Below are 19,801 nucleotides of genomic sequence, written 5' to 3'. Positions count from 1 at the left end.
TGCTACGAGAATATGTTGACGTCTTTTCCTGGTCATATGAAGACATGCCTGGTATAGATACTGATATTGTGCAACATTTCCTAGCTTTGAAACCTGAGTGCGTGCCTGTGAAGCAGAAGCTCAGAAGAACTCATCCTGATATGGCAGTAAAGATCAAAGAGGAAGTTCAGAAGCAAATTGATGCGGGGTTTCTGGTGACTTCTACATATCCTCAATGGGTGGCCAATATTGTGCCCGTGCCTAAGAAAGATGGAAAAGTCCGGATGTGTGTGGACTATAGAGACTTGAACAAAGCTAGTGCGAAAGATGATTTTCCTTTACCACATATTGATATGTTGGTAGATAATACAACTAAATTCAAGGTATTCTCATTTATGGACGGGTTTTCCGGATATAATCAGATTAAAATGGCATCCGAGGATATGGAGAAGACAACATTCATCACACCTTGGGGAACATTCTATTATCGAGTGATGCCCTTCGGTTTTAAGAACGCCGGAGCCACATATCAACGAGCTATGACCACTTTGTTTCGTGATATGATGCATAAGGAGATTGAGGTGTATGTTGATGATATGATTGCTAAGTCAAGAACGGAAGTTGAACATGTAGAGCACCTGTTGAAGCTTTTTCAGCGTCTGAGGAAGTACAAGCTTCGTCTGAATCCCAACAAGTGTACATTTGGAGTCCGTTCTAGCAAGTTATTGGGCTTTATTGTCAGTGAGAAAGGTATTGAGGTTGATCCTGCAAAGGTCAAAGCAATACGAGAGATGCCTCCGCCCAAAACTGAGAAGCAAGTCCGAGGTTTTCTTGGCCGCTTGAATTACATTTCCAGATTCATATCCCACATGACTGCCACATGTGCGCCAATATTCAAGCTCCTCCGGAAAGATAAGTCCCATGATTGGACCGAGGATTGCCAGAAAGCTTTTGACAGTATTAAAGAGTACCTGTCCGAGCCTCCGATTCTGTCTCCGCCTGTGGAAGGGAGACCCTTGATTATGTATCTGACTGTTCTTGAAGATTCTATGGGTTGTGTCCTTGGTCAGCAAGATGAATCAGGGAAGAAAGAGTATGCTATCTACTACTTGAGTAAGAAGTTCACCGATTGTGAGTCTCGATATTCAATGCTTGAGAAGACGTGTTGTGCTTTGGCTTGGGCCGCTAAGCGTTTACGCCAGTATATGTTGAATCATACGACTTGGTTGATATCCAGAATGGACCCAATCAAGTATATATTTGAGAAGCCTACCTTAACTGGGAGGATTGCCCGTTGGCAGATGTTGTTGTCTGAGTATGATATTGAGTATCGAGCTCAGAAAGCTATTAAAGGTAGTATTTTGGCTGACCACTTGGCACATCAACCAACTGAGGACTATCAGTCAGTTCAGTATGACTTCCCAGATGAGGAGATTCTGTATTTAAAAATGAAAGATTGTGATGAACCCACACTTGATGAAGGGTCAGAGCCTGGTTCCAGATGGAGTATGGTATTTGATGGCACTGTAAATCAATATGGAAATGGTATTGGGGCGGTAATCATTACGCCTCAGGGCACACATATTCCTTTTACAGCAAGGCTAACTTTCAAGTGCACGAATAATATGGCTGAGTATGAGGCCTGTATTATGGGATTGGAGGAATGCATTGATCTTAGAATCAAGCATCTTGATGTATATTGTGATTCGGCCCTCGTTGTTAATCAGATTAAGGGTGAGTGGGAAACGAATCAGCCTGGCCTCATTCCATACAGAGATTATGCAAGGAGGATTTCAACGTTCTTTACTGAGGTTGACTTCCATCATATTTCTCGAGATGAGAATCGGATGGCAGATGCCCTTGCTACACTTGCTTCAATGATTATGGTCAAATTGTGGAATGAAGTTCCCAATATCACCGTGATGCGCTTGGATAGGCCAACTCATGTGTTTGCAGTTGAAGAAGTGAAAGATGATAAGCCATGGTATTATGATATCAAGTGTTTCCTTCAAAGCCAGATTTACCCACCTGGGGCATCTGTGAAAGATAGGAAGACTTTGAGGAGATTGTCAGGCAGTTTCTACCTAAATGGCGATGTGCTTTACAAGAGAAATTTTGACATGGTTCTGCTCAGATGCGTGGATAGACACGAAGCGGATCTGTTAATGACTGAGGTTCATGAGGGTTTGTTTGGTACTCATTCCAATGGACATGCCATGGCTAGAAAGATATTGAGAGCAGGCTACTATTGGCTGACAATGGAGTCTGACTGTTGCAAATATGTGAAGAAATGCCATAAGTGTCAGATTTATGCGGATAAGGTTCATATTCCCCCAACACTTCTGAATGTGATTTCATCACCATGGCCTTTCTCCATGTGGGGAATTGACATGATTGGCATGATAGAGCCGAAAGCGTCCAATGGACACCGATTCATTCTTGTCGCAATTGATTACTTCACCAAGTGGGTTGAAGCGGCGTCGTATGCGAACGTGACCAGGCAGGTGGTTGTGAAGTTTATCAAGAATCAACTCATATGCCGTTACGGTGTGCCAGATAAGATCATTACTGATAATGGATCTAACTTGAATAACAAGATGATGAAAGAACTGTGTAGTGAGTTCAAGATCGCGCATCATAACTCTTCTCCTTACAGACCCAAGATGAATGGTGCTGTTGAAGCTGCTAATAAGAACATTAAGAAAATTATCCAGAAGATGGTTGTTACGTACAAAGATTGGCATGAGATGTTGTCATTCGCTTTGCATGGATATCGTACATTTATCCGCACTTCAACAGGGGCAACCCCTTTCTCTCTTGTTTATGGCATGGAGGCGGTACTCCCTGTAGAGGTGGAGATCCCATCAATGAGAGTCTTGATGGAAGCCAAGTTGACTGATGCTGAATGGGTTCAGAGTCGTTATGACCAGCTGAATTTGATTGAAGAGAAGAGATTGACTGCCATGTGCCATGGTCAGTTATATCAGCAAAGGATGAAGAAAGCTTTTGATAAGAAGGTCAAGCCTCGTGTGTTCCGAGAAGGTGACCTTGTGCTCAAGAAAGTCTTGTCTTTCGCGCCCGATTCCAGGGGAAAGTGGACTCCAAACTATGAGGGTCCGTATGTTGTTAAGAGAGCCTTTTCAGGCGGTGCTTTGATACTTACAACTATGGATGGGGAGGATTTCACTCATCCTGTGAATTCAAATGCAGTCAAGAAATACTTCGCCTAAAAAATAAAAACTGAATAGCTCGCTAAGTTGAAAACTCGAAAGGGTGGCTTAGGCAAAAATGAGCGTCTCGGTGGATTGAAAACCCGAAAGGGCGATCCAGGCAAAAGTTAGAGACACAAAAAAAAATTATATATATATATATATATATATATATATATATATATATATATATATTGATATATGTATTCCGCTAGATTGAGTACCTCACCCTGGGGCAATCTAGGCAAAAATTAGGGATTTAGCAAGTAACTGCATCCTGACAAGACTTTGTTCTACAACTGTCATCCGTCAGAGGTTCTTGCTCATTATCAACCAAAGCTGCAAATACATCGGATTCAGGATTGGTGGAGAAATGGTCATTATGTTCAATGTAGCCCTTTTCCAATATATATCACCAATTTCAAATTTGTAAAGATCTATGGAGTCTTGCCATTCGCAGACTACCATTCTATCAAATAAATTTGAGCCTTTTATCCAATTATTGGCACTCTTATTTGTTTCTATTCAACAAATGTTTTGCATGTTTTGATTGAGAAAATATCATTGTTTTACACAATCAAATTTTTCATAATTTGTTTTTAAACAAAGTGAACATTCACAATGACGAAAGGATACTTAGGAGATCCTCAGTGCTCTCCCAAGGATGGTACGATCCCCAACAGGGTAAGATTTTGTCCATATTCCTGGCATGACTGTATCTCCTCCCTCCGGAACCTTTTGTGGTTTATCCTACCAAGTGGAGTGCTTGTTGAGAGTCACCTCTCTTCCCTTCAGCAGAGTAGCAATCTTTCTTCCTCAGCAGCTTGGATCTCTTTGGGCAAGAGCGGTATTTGGTGGTTGATCCCCATAATTCCTTTATCTCCTCGGATAAATTCCCCAGTTGAGTTGTTGGTGTGGTGGGCTTTGGCTGTGATAACTCCCTGTCCCCAGCTAGAATGACTGATGTTCATCCCCTGCAAGGACAGTTTCCCTTAGTGGACTTGGCTTTCTCTCTTGAGATGTAGTACCGGGTGGTTGATTCCTGGACCTGTTTGTGTTAGATACGTCTGTTTGTCAAGCATACCTCATACATAAACCACGCATATACATGCATAATTATAACATTCAGATATTCATGTTGCATTCTTTTCCATATACCGTTGTTTGTTGTCTCCTGCTATTTGGTGATATATTTCCCCAAGCAGACGTGTGTGTCTGATCTCTCCATATAGAGTCAGCTCCATAGGCAGAAAGCGTCTATCCTTTCTTTCACATTCCCCACCGGGTTATAGCCTTGTGGATGTTGATTGTTTTTGTTCCTTCCCAACACATATATTGGGATGGTTTTCCCCATTGAGTCATATCCTTACCGGGACAAGTCTTGATTTGGTGTGCCTATCTAGTTTGATTCTAGATCGGTCTCTTGAGACTCTTTTCCTGTTTCCCCGTGGTAAATGAATAATTGCTCAATAATTAGTAATTATTATCCCCGGCGGAGTCTGTGGTTCTCTACCCTCATACCGGTAGTTGTAAACCCTATTTCTTCCCTTTTTGCAAAGTAACTTTTTTTGCTCATCTTTAATTGGTGACAGTTATCTTCATCCAATATTCGGTGATGATATCCCCTCATCTGCTTGGATGATTGCCCTGATTACGCAATTTATCCCCAGCGGGTCATCCCTCGTCTACCCTGTTGTTGTTGGTGACGATTGTTTCTCTCCTGAATTGGTCATCATTATATACCTAGTTTCGGTATCCCGATGCCTTTTCTTTTCGGTCGATTTATCCTTTATTAACCCAGTAACCGGTTGTGGATAATCTCCCATGCGAGTATATTATCTATGTTCTGACAGTAATAGATGATGTATCTCATGCACTCTTCGGTCGAAGCTTTTGTTCTTCCCCAGTCGAGTAAGATTCGTATCCCCTTTACGGAGTCGAATATCCATCCCATAATCGAGTTTGCTTTTAGCCCTCTTTTGGATGATGAGTGTCTTGGGAATATTCCCCAATTCACGCCTTGGTTGGTCACCTATTATATGCCCAGTAACCGGTATCCCTGGTGTTTCTGCCTCTCTACTCCCTATTATGACTTTTTGGTCCCCTGTGGAGTCAGAATCCCTGAGTTGAAGTATACCTTTTAGGTTTTCCTCAGACGTTTTGAAGTTTTGATATCTCTCACCCTTATACCGGTCTTAGATATTCATTCTTCCCGAGCATGTTGTATCTCTCGCCCTTTCGTCGGTGTTCAGATCTCGTGTCTCATTGAGCTTATTACCCAGTAAACCGGTAATACCTCGTCCCGCGGCTTCTCCTGAAGCGTCCTTGTGGATATCCCCAGTGAGATCCCTTAGTGGATTGTCTTCGTCCGGATTTTTATCCGAAGTATCTGTTGTGGATAGTTTTTGCTGTATTGGCATATTCCCCAATACCTGCATCTTCGAGTCAGCTCGAGTCTTTCCAATGGATTTATTCCCTTTGAAATTTTGTTCCCCAAGCTTTGAGTCGTGACCTGCTCGCACATTTTATCCCCTTTCTTTCCCCAGGAGAGTCCCCAGGGTCTTGGTCCCATGGAGTGAATTGCTCATATGGATTATCAGTGGCTTCTGATTTCTTTGCTTTTGTGGACACATATCTCCACAGAGTGTTACCATTTTTCATGAGGTCTCTTAGGGACCAAAATTCGTCTCTTTGTTATTATTTAAGCCCATTCTACCTCGTCGAGATGAAGATCTTAACCTTCCCTTCTCCGGCTAGAATGACCTTAAATAGGGGCATCTGTAAGACCCCAATTTTGGCCCTAAGATCCCCCATGGCATCATAACATTGCATTTGCATAGCCTCAAGGATCATGAGCATCTTGGTTCCCTTTTCCTTTAGGTGGGACTCCTTGTGATTGGGTTGAGATCACCAAGCATGCTTGAATTGTACATCATTGCTTCTCTTATTTTGTTTACCAACCAAAAGCACAAAGATATGTCACTAACATCTTTTGTTTGTAGCTTGAGCAATCACAAGGCCTGAGCTGTCATGCTCGCTCAGCGAGCAAATCCTCCGCTAGGCGAAGGGTTGAACTGTCATGCTCGCTAGGCGAAGACCACGCGTTTTGAAAACATAACAGAATTTTGGACCTGGATTGCATTCATTTTAAGCCCATAAAGCAACAAATCAGGTTATAAATACCAAGCTTCATTTGAGAAGAAAGACACGGGAGATTATCAGAGAGAGAGACTACCTGACAGAGAACTCAGAGCAACCTCCAGACACTGAAGAGAACTCATCTGGACAGAATCCGCTCTATCTCATACAAACCCTGAAATCACTCTGCAAACCGAACCGTGCAATTTAATCTCAACCGATCTCAACCGATCTCTCCAATCAGGTTTGCCCTATTCCCATTGCTTTATGCCTTCAATTTGAATTTTATAAATGTGTGATGTATTATGTGTGAATTTGGAAGAGTAGGTGTCGTTAGGTTTTGCACACGGGTTTAGATATGCATGAATGTGTGAAACAATGCTTTGAATATTTAACCATGTAATGTCTGAGATGGATACCATAGGGTTTGGGGATTCTGAAATCGTACTGTTATCAAAGGAGAATACAGAATTCGCAGGCGTTCGCTAGCACCTTCGCTAGGCGAACATGTAGCGAAGCTTCGCTAGCACCTCGCTAAGCGAAGCAGTAGCGAGTGTGACAGTAGCTTGTTTCTCTGTTTGTTCTCAGATTTGTTTTCGTGTTTGATTGTGACATGTTTTATACTGCATCCATGCATTGTTTACCTGTTATTTCTAACCTGTTTGTTGAGTTTGTGTGAGGGATCATATGACTCCTGAAGAGATAGTTCGTGTGGCATTCCACTTTATTTGTGGGATACCGTTTGGAGATTTATTCCGATTACCTGTACTGACCCACTTTCTTTGATGGTGCTAGCTTGAGAGATCTCTGGTTTTCTTGTTTCTTGAGTTGTTGTTCCTCCGGATCTTTATCCGTGTGGTAGATCTTAATCCCTTTTACATCTTTTAGCATTTTACTGCTTTCTTAGCTGGAAGACCTCGATAGGAGGCAATGTTCTTGTGTGTTACTTTTGTGCTAAAGACCTCCATGAAGAGGCAATTGACGGATAAAAAGGATTAGTAATCAATCCCCCGTTATTCAGTGTGTCATTCTTTATGCTCATACTACGTGTCGATGCTTCAGAACAAAAACCCAAGATCTTTTGTCCGGACGGTCAGTGGAGAGGGTTCCACCTTTCTGAATCCCCACTTTTTGTCATGAGCTCACCCTGTCCAGGGTTAAGACCTATGAGGTCTTATCCTCATTACCCTGTTAATCTGCTCACCCTGACGTTCAATGTCAGAGGTTAAGAGCCCGTTTGATTACCCTTCCATGGCTTGTTTGTCGAGGTTTATATGACCCCTCTTGACTAAAGCCCTACCCATGTATGTTTGAGCCCCTTTGGTGGCATTTTACTTTATGCGTGTTTGTTTTGTATGGTGTGATCGTCTCCCCCACAGGATTGTTAGACTTCGTATAGTCTCTCGTCTGCATGTCAACTAAGGTAGCGTGGTTCCTTCGTCCAGGACTGCCCTTTTGCATGAACATCCCTAAAACACCAACAACTCATTGATTTTTCTTCTCCTAAGAACACGTTTACTCCTTCTACTACAGGCGAGTAAGTCTCAAAGGTCGAGCATCCGGTAGATTGCGTAGTAACGTCGTTCAACCCTTACCCCGTAGTTAGCCGAACTACGGCTTGCTCTGTTTCTCATTCCAGATGAGATACGTAGGCATAAGATGCGATGTCTTACCGAGCACACTCCTCTCTAACCCATAGGTAGCCGAGCTACGAAGACTCTGATTCTCAGATTCATATGGGATACGTATGCAGTGGATGCGACATCCGTGCGAGTCATTTTCTTTTGACCTCTCTTTTAGTAAGTAGTACATTAGATAAACATACACACTTTTTCCCATCCCTTTAATCATGTTTGCACAAATAAATTTTCACAAAATGTCAACCTTACAACAAGTGTGAAAAGGGCTCCCTAGGAGTACCTAGGATGTTTTGGGTGCCTAACACCTTCCCATTGCATAACCAACCCCCTTACCCAGATCTCTGACATTTTTACTAGTTTTTGATTCGATAAAACTTTTAGGTTTTTGTTCGCTTTCTAACCATTCCTTTGGATAAATAGAAGTGCGGTGGCGACTCGACTTGTATGATTTACCTTGGATTTAGTCAATATCTCTAATGGTAACGAATACCCCGCTACACTAAGGAATCTGGCTTTAAAACTCAGCTAATGGTACTAAATTTCAAGCTCGAAAATAATGAAGAAAATGAGTGATTCCTTTGGTGAGGGCTATGGTTTCAGTGCAGCAGCATATGGGATCTCCAAAAGTGTTTATTTATAGCTGAATGTGGCTGAGTTCACACTTCTCTCATGTGCATGGGATTTGAATTCTTGGATGCATGGGCCTTTGCGGACGTGTGAAAGGCCCATGGATGGCTGAAGCAACTTACTGATATTACATGAAAGGCATTTGGTCTTGTGCATTGGACTAAAACATGCTTGCAATTCAAGTTTCACTATAAAATATCAAAATGCACCTAAATGAAAAGAAATTCTAATCTCCCAAATGGTAGACCCCAAGGACTATTGTGAGTAATGGTTGGAAAGCTATTGAAATAAGTAACAAAAGTCATGTTGGGAAAAAAATCATTTGGCATGTGAAAATCAATCAAAACTGGCTTGGAAAATTCAAGTACAAAACATATTCAAATTACTTTGAAAAAGTTCACCAAAAGTAAGCTTGATCAAACCCCTCTGTCTTCATGATACAAGCTTCAAATGAAAACATATCCAACATCACAGTTGTAGATACTTTCAATATAGTCAATCTAGACTCAAATTTTGCATCATTTGAATTTTCTATGACAAAGTTATTGGCATTTGAAGTTGGGTACTTTTTCAAATTCAATGAATTAGGTCCAAGATGACCTATAATGTTTTGCATTATCACATGTATTTATTTTAGGATTATGAAATTTTTTCCAACATAACATATGAAGTAGACATCTCAATATTTCCAATGCCTTTGGTCTCACCTCAAAATCATAAAAATTAAGGAAGTTATGCCCTTGGTAAGTTGACCCAAAACTAGGGTTTTAGTCAAAATGACCTATAATGTTTTGAAATGAATGATGCCCTTAAAAGCTTCAAATGGATTTTTGATGAACATGAAAGTTGTTCATATTGTTCTTGGTAACATTTTGTCGCTTGGGGTCATCTTCATTTGACAAACACATCAAAACGTATATCTTATTGAACCTCAGCTTAGTCAGATGACTTGCCTGAACAACTTTTCAAGGCCAAACTTCAAATCTTGATGAATAAATGATTGAGGGGCCTAAAATAGGCTCATATATGCATAAAATGATTAATTAAAGAACTTCCCTTTATTAAATTTGATCATAGGTTGAGGTTGCTTCATGGGCAAGGCACAATCAAAGCACAGTGAAATTAGGGTTTCCTTGGGAAAAAATCTTCAAGCCCTTTGGGTTATCTTGATCAAATTGGAAAATTGAGATACTTGGGAGACATATATGATGATTAGGCACTTTTTGGACCATTTTCATGCTTTTTTTCATATTCATCTAGCCTTTTTATTGGGCTTAGGAGCATTGTGGAGCACATGATCACTTGAGCTTCAAAATAAAAAGAGTTAGTGACATATTTTTGCGCTTTTGGTTAGTAATCAAAATAAGAAAAGCAATAATATACAATACAAGCATGCTTGGTGATCTCAAAACACTCAAACAAGTCCCAATCCTAGGGTCAAGGAGCCAAACATGCTATGATCCTTGAGGCAATGCACTTGTGTAATAACATGATGCCATGAGGGATCTTAGGGTCAAAATTAGGGTCTTACACGTTCGAAGTAATTTTTTGTTATTATTTTAAGAAAAATCCTTCTCATATGCCTAAGGGATAAGTGAAACATTGTTGGGTGTTTTCAATATTATCATCAATAAAATACAATTTTATTCATCCACATCTATGATGTTTATTTTTAATTTTATGCTTTTTCTGAAAATGGTAATCACAAAAAACATAAATAAATAATAATCTTTCCATCTACATAATATTTATTCGCACTTAACTTCTCTAAAATCAAAATATCACTTCACTATGCAAGTTGGTTCTCAAACCCATTGAATGTAATGGTCCTACTCCCTCTCCAAACTTTGATTTCCCTGTGTTTAAAGCTAAGGAAGAGAATAATGATGAAGAAGTATCTGATGAGTTATCCCGTTTGCTTGAGCACGAGGAAAAAGTCATTCAGTCGTTTCAAGAGCAAATTGAATTAGTCAACTTGGGTTCCAATGATAATGTGAAGGAAGTCAAGATTGGGTCTCAACTATGTCCAGAAGCTAAGAAGGGGTTGATTGATCTTCTTCGAGAATATTCATATGTGTTTGCTTGGTCCTATCAAGACATGCCTGGTTTGGATTCTGAGATTGTCGATCATAGATTGCCTTTGAAGCCAGAGTGCCCGTCGGTCAAGCAGGAGTTGGGAAAAACTCATCCTGATATGGCAGTAAAGATCAAGGAGGAAGTTCAAAAGCAAATTGATGTTGGTTTCCTTGGTACCTCCAAGTATCTGAAGTGGGTTGCCAATATTGTGCTTGTTCCGGAGAAATATGGAAAAGTTTGTAGGTGTGTTGATTACAGAGATTTGAATAAAGCCACTCCAAAAGATGATTTTCCTCTGCCACACATTGATATGTTGGTAGACAATACAACTAAATTCAAAGCCTTTTCGTTTATGGACGGATTTTTCGGTTATAATCAGATCAAGATGAAACCCGAAGATATGGACAAGACCACATGCATTATGCCTTAGGGAACATTCTATTATCGATAGATGCCCTTCAGTTTAAAGAATGTTGGTGCAACGTACTAGAGACCTATGACCACTCTTTTTCATGATATGATTCATAAAGAGATCGAAGTGTATGTTGATGATATCATTTCTAAATCAAGTGATGAAGAAGAGCATGTTGAACATTTATTGAAGTTATTCCAGCGTTTAAGGAAGTATAAACTCCGCTTGAATCCCAATAAATGTACTTTTGGTGTTCGCTCTGGTAAGTTATTGGGCTTTATCGTTAGTGAGAAAGGTATTGAAGTTGATCCTACCAAGGTCAAAGCAATACAAGAGATGCATATGCCCGAAATTGAGAAGCAAATCATAGGTTTTCTCAGCCGCTTGAACTATATCTCAAGATTTATATCGTGTATTACTACCACATGTGCGCCTATATTCAAGCTTCTTCGGAAAGATCAGTCTTGTGATTGGATAGAAGATTGTCAGAAAGATTTTGATAGTATCAAAGAATATCTGTTTGAGCCTCCGATTTTGTCTCCGCCTATTGAAGCAAGATCTTTGATCATGTATTTGACTGTGCTTGAAGAGAGTATGGGTTGTGTTCTTGGTCAGCAAGATGAATCTGGGAAGAAAGAATATGCAATCTACTACCTCAGTAAGAAGTTCACCGACTGTGAGACTTGGTATTCTATGCTTGAGAAGACATGTTGCGCATTGGCTTGGGCTGCTAAGCGTCTGCTCCAGTATATGTTGAATCATACGACTTGGTTGATATCCAAAATGGATCCAATCAAGTACATTTTTTAGAAGCCTTCTTTAACTGGGAGGATTTCTCGTTGGCAGATATTGTTATCTAAGTATGATATTAAATACCGATCTCAGAAAGCTATTAAAGGTAGTGTCTTGGCTGAACATTTGGCTCACCAACCTATTGAAGATTATTAGTCAGTGCAGTATGATTTTCCTGACGAAGAAATTTTGTACTTGAAGATGAAAGATTATGATGAACCATTGCTTCAAGAAGGGCTAGAACCTGGTTCCCGTTGGGGCATGGTATTTGATGGAGTTATTAATTCATATGTTAATGGCATTATGGTAGTGATTATTACTCCTCAAGGCATGCATTTTACGTTTACAGCTATATTCACCTTCAAATGTACAAACAATATGGATGAGTATGAAGCTTTCATTATGGATCTTGAAGAGGCCATTGATCTCATAATTAAATATATCAATGTCTATGGAAATTCAGCTTTGGTTGTGATCAAATCAAAGGTGAATGGGAGACGAATCAACCCGGTTTAGTACCTTATAGAGATTATGTGAGGAGGATATCAACTTTCTTTACAAAGGTTGAGTTTCATCATATTCCTCGAGATGAAAACCGGATGGCAGATGCTCTTGCAACATTAGCTTCAATGATTGTGGTGAAATTCTGGAATGAAATTTCCAATTTGATTGTAATGCGTCTTGATAGGCCAACTCATTTGTTTGTTGTTGAAGAAGTCAAAGATGAAAATCCAAGGTATTATGATATCAAATGCTTCCTCCAAAGTCAGACTTACCCGCCTGGGGAATCTTTGAAAGATAAGAAGACTTTGAGAAGATTAGCTGATAACTTCTACCTGAATGGTGAGGTGTTTTATAAGAGAAATTTCGATATGGTTTTGCTCAGATGTGTGGATAGACACGAAGCAGACATGTTGATGACTGAAGTCCATGAAGGTTCCTTTGGTACTCATTCCAATGGGCATGTTATGGAAAAGAAGATGTTGAGAGCAGGTTACTATTGGTTGACAATGGAATATGACTGTTCCAAGTTTGTGAAGAAATGTCACAAGTGTCAAATTTATGCAGATAACATTCATTTTCCCCGACACTGTTGAATGTCATTTCCTCTCCATGGCCTTTCTCCATGTGGGGAATTGATATGATTGGTATGATTGAGCCCATAGCTTCGAGCGGACATCGTTTCATTTTAGTGGCTATTTATCACTTCATAAAGTGGGTTGAAGCAGCATCATATGCAATTGTGACCAAGCAAGTTATTGTGAGGTTTATCAAGAACCAGATTATATGTCGTTATGGTGTGCCAAGTAAGATCATTGGTGATAATGGATCGAACTTGAATAATAATATGGTGGAAGCTCTTTGCAAAGACTTCAAGATAGAACATCATAATTCTTCTCCCTACAAACTGAAGATGAATGGGGTTGTTGAAGCTGCAAACAAGAACATCAAGAAGATCATTCAGAAGATGGTTGTGACATATAAAGATTGGTATGAGATACTCCCATTTGCTTTGCATGGGTACCGTACATCCATTCGTACTTCAACGGGGGCAACCCTTTTCTCTCTTGTTTATGGCATGGAATATGTGCTCCCCGTAGAGGTTGAGATCCCATCATTGCGTGTTTTGATGGAAGCCAAGTTGAATGAAGCTTAATAGTGCCATACCAGATATGACCAGTTAAATTTGATTGAAGAGAAGAGATTAACTACCATGTGTCATGGTCAGTTATATCAGCAAAGAATGAAGAAAGCTTTTGATAAGAAGGTCAATCCTTGTGTGTTCAGAGAAGGTGACCTCATGCTCAAGAAGATTCTATCATTCAAACTTGATGCTATGGGTAAATGGACTCTTAATTATGAAGGCCCATATGTTGTGAAGAGATCTTTTTTAGACGGTGCTTTGATTCTTACAACTATGGATGGTTAAGAGTTCACGTGTCCTGTGAATATCGATGCAGTCAAGAAATACTTCGCCTAAAAAAGAAAAGAACAACTCTCTAAGTTGAAAACCCGAAAGGGCGGCTTAGGCAAAAATAAGCGTCTCAGTGGATTGAAAACCCAAAAGGGCGATCCAGGCAAAAGTTAGAGACATAAAATAGAAAATTTATCCTGGTAGATTGAGTACCTCACCTTGGGGCAATCTAGGAAAAATTAGGGATTATGGCAAGTAACTGCATCCGGCTGGTCCTGATTTTTGAAGCAGTTTTAAGCAGCCATTTGGTTCTGATTCATCATTCTCAACCAAAAAAAAGCACATTGGGTTTTGAAGTTGGTAGGGAGAGTATAGGTCATTGTGTTCAATGTAATAATTTTTCATGTAAATTACCATTTTCAAACTTTGTAAAGATCCGAGGGGTCCCGCCATTTGCGGACTACCATTCTATCAAATAAAGTTGAGCTTTTATCCAATTATTTCATATTCTTATTTGTCTCTATTTTTAAAATTGGATTTTTATGATGATAATTTTGAAATAAATAAATCAATGAATAACCATTTTTCCTAAAATAATAAGGCATTTTATTTAAGAATAATTGATTTCAAAAAGGAATGTCAACAACAATCTCTAGGACAGTAAATCTTGATGTGTGAAGCATTTGTTGACTTTCCTCGAGCATTTTTTTGGTGACTTTATCCTCCCCAATAGTTCGTCGTTCATCCCCAGTATGGTTGATGGGTTTTCATCCCCAGCTGAGTTGATGACTTATTCCCTCTATAATTCGTTCTTTCCCAGCTGAGATATTCATGTTTTTTGCATCCCCCGGTTTGTGACTTGATGAGCGAACCCTGGACATCTTGGCACCTTTATTTGGTCTCCAGATTCCCAACACATTTATTTGTGTTGCATAGTCGTGACAGATTCTTCCTTGCGTGAGTTGGCAAATCCGGTTGATATTTTGGTGCCTTGAAATTGTTTATTTCTCAATCTCCAAGAAGAATCTAATGATTGTTGAAGAAGTTTTTTGGTCTTTGATTTGTTCTGACAGATCATTGTATCCCTAGTAAAACTCCACAAATATGTTTTTTGATGAAATCCCCAGTAGAGCGTCTCTTTCTCCTCACTCAGAGTTTTATCTCTTGATTGTGACTTAAGACCCCAACGGACTTCCATCTCTTGATAGAAGGTCTTCCCTCGGTAGGGCTTGGTTCTGAGCAGTATTAATTGTGTCCCCTGCAAGGTTGTCTCCCATTTGATATGGTGTTGACTTAAAATTCCCTGCAGCATTGACTTGTTGGGATCCTTAGCAGACGCCTCTTTATCCTCGGCATGATTGGTTGATATTTTTCAGTGGTGCTTTCTTCCCCCGTGGAGTCTGCCATGTTTGATTGGATGTATGTTCTCCATGTCTTTCCCTAGCCAGAGTTGAATTTATTTTGAGCTAGATAATTTATTTTCATCCCTAGCAGGATCTCTAGTTGGTGTTCCCATCTTGTTGAGATTAGTCGAGCATCTAGTTATAATGATCCAAATCTTTGTTATTTGTATCCTTTGTGTTAGTTTATCAGCATAATCATATACATACTCATACATATACATGCATAAAAACACAACATCAGATATTTCATTGTGCATTTTATCGCATTGATTGTTATTTTGATCCTCTGCTTTGGTGATATTACTTCCCCATGCAGATTTGATCTGTCTGTCCTCCTTCAAGTGTAGAGTGTCAGCCCCTTTAAGTAGAAAACGTTTATCTTTTCTCCTTTCCCCACTGAGATATTACCTCATGGACGATTATTATTTCAGTTTCTTCCCCAGTTCATTATCTGGATGGAACCACTCCCCTTGAGTTAAATCCTCATTGGGTTGAGTCTTGTTTGACCGTTTCTTTCTAGTTCTTACCTAGATAGATCTTTTGGTCCCCGAGAGTTTATTACCCAGCAACTGGTAATGTTCTTCTTGATATTAAGTACTTTACCTGTGTTAATTTACCCAGTAAACGATAAGAGGTAATTTACTTCTTTATTTCTTTTTCCAGCGGATTCGTTTTTTCGTCTCCCCAGCAAGTCTATCCTTTATATGTTTATCTTAACCGATGACGGATATGCTTCCCGTTTGGTATTCTACCTAGTAAAAGGTAGTCATAATTCCTATTTTCCCCCATAAGAGTTTATCCTTGATATGTTCACTTTAATCGGTGACAAATTGTCTCTTTCTTCGGTCTTCTACCCAGTAATCGATAGTTGTAATTCCTATTTATGGTATTCTGCCCAGTAAATAGTATATATAAATCCTATTCTCCCCTCTGAGTCTATCCTTGATATGTTCATCTTAACCGATGACGGATATTCTCTCTCTTTGGTCTTTTATCCCCACATGTAGTTGTAAACCCTATTTTTCCCGACAATTTATCCTTGATATGTTCATCTTAATCGGTGACGAATATTCTTCCTTTGAGTTTATCCTTGATATGTTCATCTTAATCGATGATAAATACTCTCTCTTTGGTCTTCTGCCCAGTAACAGGTAGTTGTAATCCCTATTTGATTTCCTTTCCCCAATAGGTTATTCTTACCCAGTAACCGGTAATGAATATGCCTCATTTTTTCTCAGTGAGTCATCCTTGATATGTTTACCCTAACTGGTAACAGATGTCCCTCTGCCTGAGTGTAGTGTCTTCTTACCCAGTAACCGGTAATAGATAATATATCTCTTTTACCCCTGAGTTGAATTTTTTCTTACCCGGTGAGTTTGGTTTTGTATTGAATCCCCTTTTTGCGTTTGAGTATTTCAGCCTCGTCCTGATTCACGCATTTCCCTAGCTGGTGTTTCTTGTTGTATTAGTGTTATTCCAATACATGCAAATTTCCTTTTTCCCCAACCAAGTCTCTCCACTGATTTATTTTCATGGGAAATCCCCTCGTGTCTCTAGCAGCTTTCAAGTCATAACCTGGCCTACGCATAGCTTTTACCCCCAGGGTCTCTGTCTCGTCAATGAGTTTTCCTTATGGAATAGATTATGCTCATGTGGACTTTCAGTCTCTCCAGATTCTTTTCCTTTGTGGCAACATATGTCCCACAAAGATTATTTTTTCATTTCATATCATATGCATCATGAGGCCTCTTAGGGACCAAAATTTGTTTCTAGGTTTTGTTATTTAAGTTCATTCTTCTGAGTTGACATGAAGATTTTAACCTTCACATTCTCATCCAGAATTTCCTTGAATAGGGGCAGTTGTAAGACCCCAATTTTGACCCTAAGATCCCTCATGTTATCTCATCGTTTGCATTGGCTTATCCTCCTTACCCCTCATTTATTGAGTTTGTATCAGGAGAGGTCACCAAGCACCATTTGATTGTATCATACTTTATTTTATTTTGTGTGCTAACTAAAATACCAAAAATATGTCTATGTGTAGCTTTATTTCTTTTGTAGGTGTGTGTGTGTGTCCATTTGTGCCCCCACCAAGCTCATACCTAGGGTTTTAGACCCTCATTGAAAGGGATCAAGTAAGAAAAGATCCATATTGGTTATAAGCATCATATATGGATCCCCATGTTCTTTGTTTATCAATTAGACCCTCATTGAAATTTGATCAAGCAAAAATATGTCTATGTGTAGCTTTGTTCCTTGGAAGCCCTAAATCATCTAGGTATCTTGTGTGACTTCCTCAACAAGTTTCTTCATCATTTGGTCAAATATGTTAAGGTATACTCCATTATATATCATCTCAAGCATATATGATTCTCCATGGGCCCCAAAGATCAAAGTAACTTCAAGTTTGCAAGTTGGTTCAAGGAGGTTGACCAGAGAAAGTCAACTAGTCAAATCTAGGGGTCCCTAGACCCTATCTCCTACAATTTTTGTCATATGAAAATGATTCCCAGAAAAAGTTACTCTTTGTGACATTCAAAATTACTTTCAGGTTGGCATCAAGATCTAATTTTGCTTGGAAAGTCATTTTTTATGAGGAAAGATTATAGGTCATTTTGTTTGTGCCCTAGATGGGAGGTCAACTTCCAACGACCATAACTTGCTATATTTTTATGATATTAAGGCCATATAAGTTTCATTATAAATTTCAATGTGTCTTCTCCAACTTTTATTCTTTGATAAATGTTAAATTAAACTTGCAAGGGCATGTACCAAGAGGAAACATTATAGGTCATTTTGGGCCATTACCATTGAACAAACAATTTTCTCAACTTCTAAAATCCATAACTCCCTCATGCCAAATTCAAATGGTGTAAAATTTGTGCCCAAATTTAATAGTAATTAAAGATATACAACTTTGGTGAATAAACCATTTGCATTTGAAGCTCATAGCAAAAGTTATTCAAAGTGGAACAAGTGGTCATTTGGCTTTGTACTTAGAAAATTTTCAATCATGTTTGATTTCTCCAACTTACACCTCAAAGTTCATCATGATCCAAGTTCCAAATGAAACATTCTTCAACATAAAAGTTGTTCCCCTTGATGTCACCTTTCCAAAGCATCTAATATCAATTCATTTGGACAAGAATTGAGGGACTTGCGCATGGCTCCTTTGTTTGGTTTGTTTTGGTAAATTTTGCACTCAAGTGATTAATTCCTTTTGCATGCTTCCATGTAATGACTTCAACATCAATTGCACACAAATTATAAGTGGATTGCATCATTGGTTGGGCCTAATTCTATGCCCATTCACCCATGCACAACATTGCTATTTTTGGGCAAATTTTGAAATGGTGCAAAATTGAATTCCATAGCCTATAAATACATGTGCATTGCCTCAGAATTACACACACATCTTGTCCAAGCCTTGCCAAGCAAACTCAGAACCCTATTCCATAAAATTCCTTGAAGATTTCATTGAAATCGAGTTCTTGATTCAACTTCTTTTTGTGAATAAGAACTCTAAGGATTCATAGCCATTTTCATCTCAATTGATCACTACAAGCAAGAGGGGGAAGAACCAATTAGAATTGCATCAAGATCCAGTTAAATCACTGCAACCCGGAGGTGGACTTTCCAAATCCTCAAGTCTTCAATTCTTACTCAATTCTCCACTATTCTACTTGTTTATTGGTTGTCTGAAGTCCTACCAATGTAAGCAACAGATTGAGTTTCTTTGAGGTCAAATCGAAGCAACTCATATCGTATACCTCAAAATTCAATTCCTCATATCTCTCAATATATTTGGAATTAGGAAAAATTGAGGCCAAATTCGAGCTCCTGAGTTTTTTCTCTTTAAAATAATGTACTCATTTTTTATTTTGGTGATGGTTGGTGGTGGACCAGTTGACCGGAAAAATAACAAGTGTACTATTTTGCCTGTTATAGTAATAAAGGGGAAATTCCACGAATGTCGATCTCAAGGACTGCAAGTCAATATCGAGTTTAAATTATCATTCAATTACACAAAAACTATGGTTGGGCATTTTTAGATTCAGATATAAAAATAAAGGCAAAAGAAAATAATATTGTAAAAATAAGGGTTTACAAGGTATGAAGAACAATGTCAGGGAAGGTGTATGATTTGTCCCTGTCACAACTATGAGTCACTATTCCATCAACAAATATCAATTACTACCAGTTCTCAAGGGTATTTTCTCCCAAGTCCTTGGTGAGAAAACCTTTAATCATTTTACCCTAATTTCTATGTCTATAAGCAATTATGGTGAGGTTAAGCTTTATTATATCAAGAATGCTCTGATTTATACTAGGTGATATCTATTGCAGAGTAATCTTATGAAAACCTTACCAAGGACGGTTTAGCCTAATTGATAACCATACAACAATCTCGATTGGTCCGAAAGAGAAAGCATTAAACACATCAAAAGATTATCGTAAAAATAATATTATAAATGCAATCGTAAACTCATAGTCATTACAATTCTAAATCAGGGACACCCCCTAGAGTTGGGGGGTTTAGCTACTCATTTTTTTCAAAACAAATTTAGGATAAAAAATACACATTACAAGTAATTTGATGACTTGGATCT

The sequence above is a fragment of the Lathyrus oleraceus genome, chromosome 6 (assembly GCF_024323335.1).
Source record: "Lathyrus oleraceus cultivar Zhongwan6 chromosome 6, CAAS_Psat_ZW6_1.0, whole genome shotgun sequence".
In the NCBI taxonomy this organism is placed as follows: domain Eukaryota; kingdom Viridiplantae; phylum Streptophyta; class Magnoliopsida; order Fabales; family Fabaceae; genus Lathyrus; species Lathyrus oleraceus.
The sequence above is the reverse complement of the archived record's forward strand: the minus strand, read 5'-3'. Positions refer to the sequence as shown.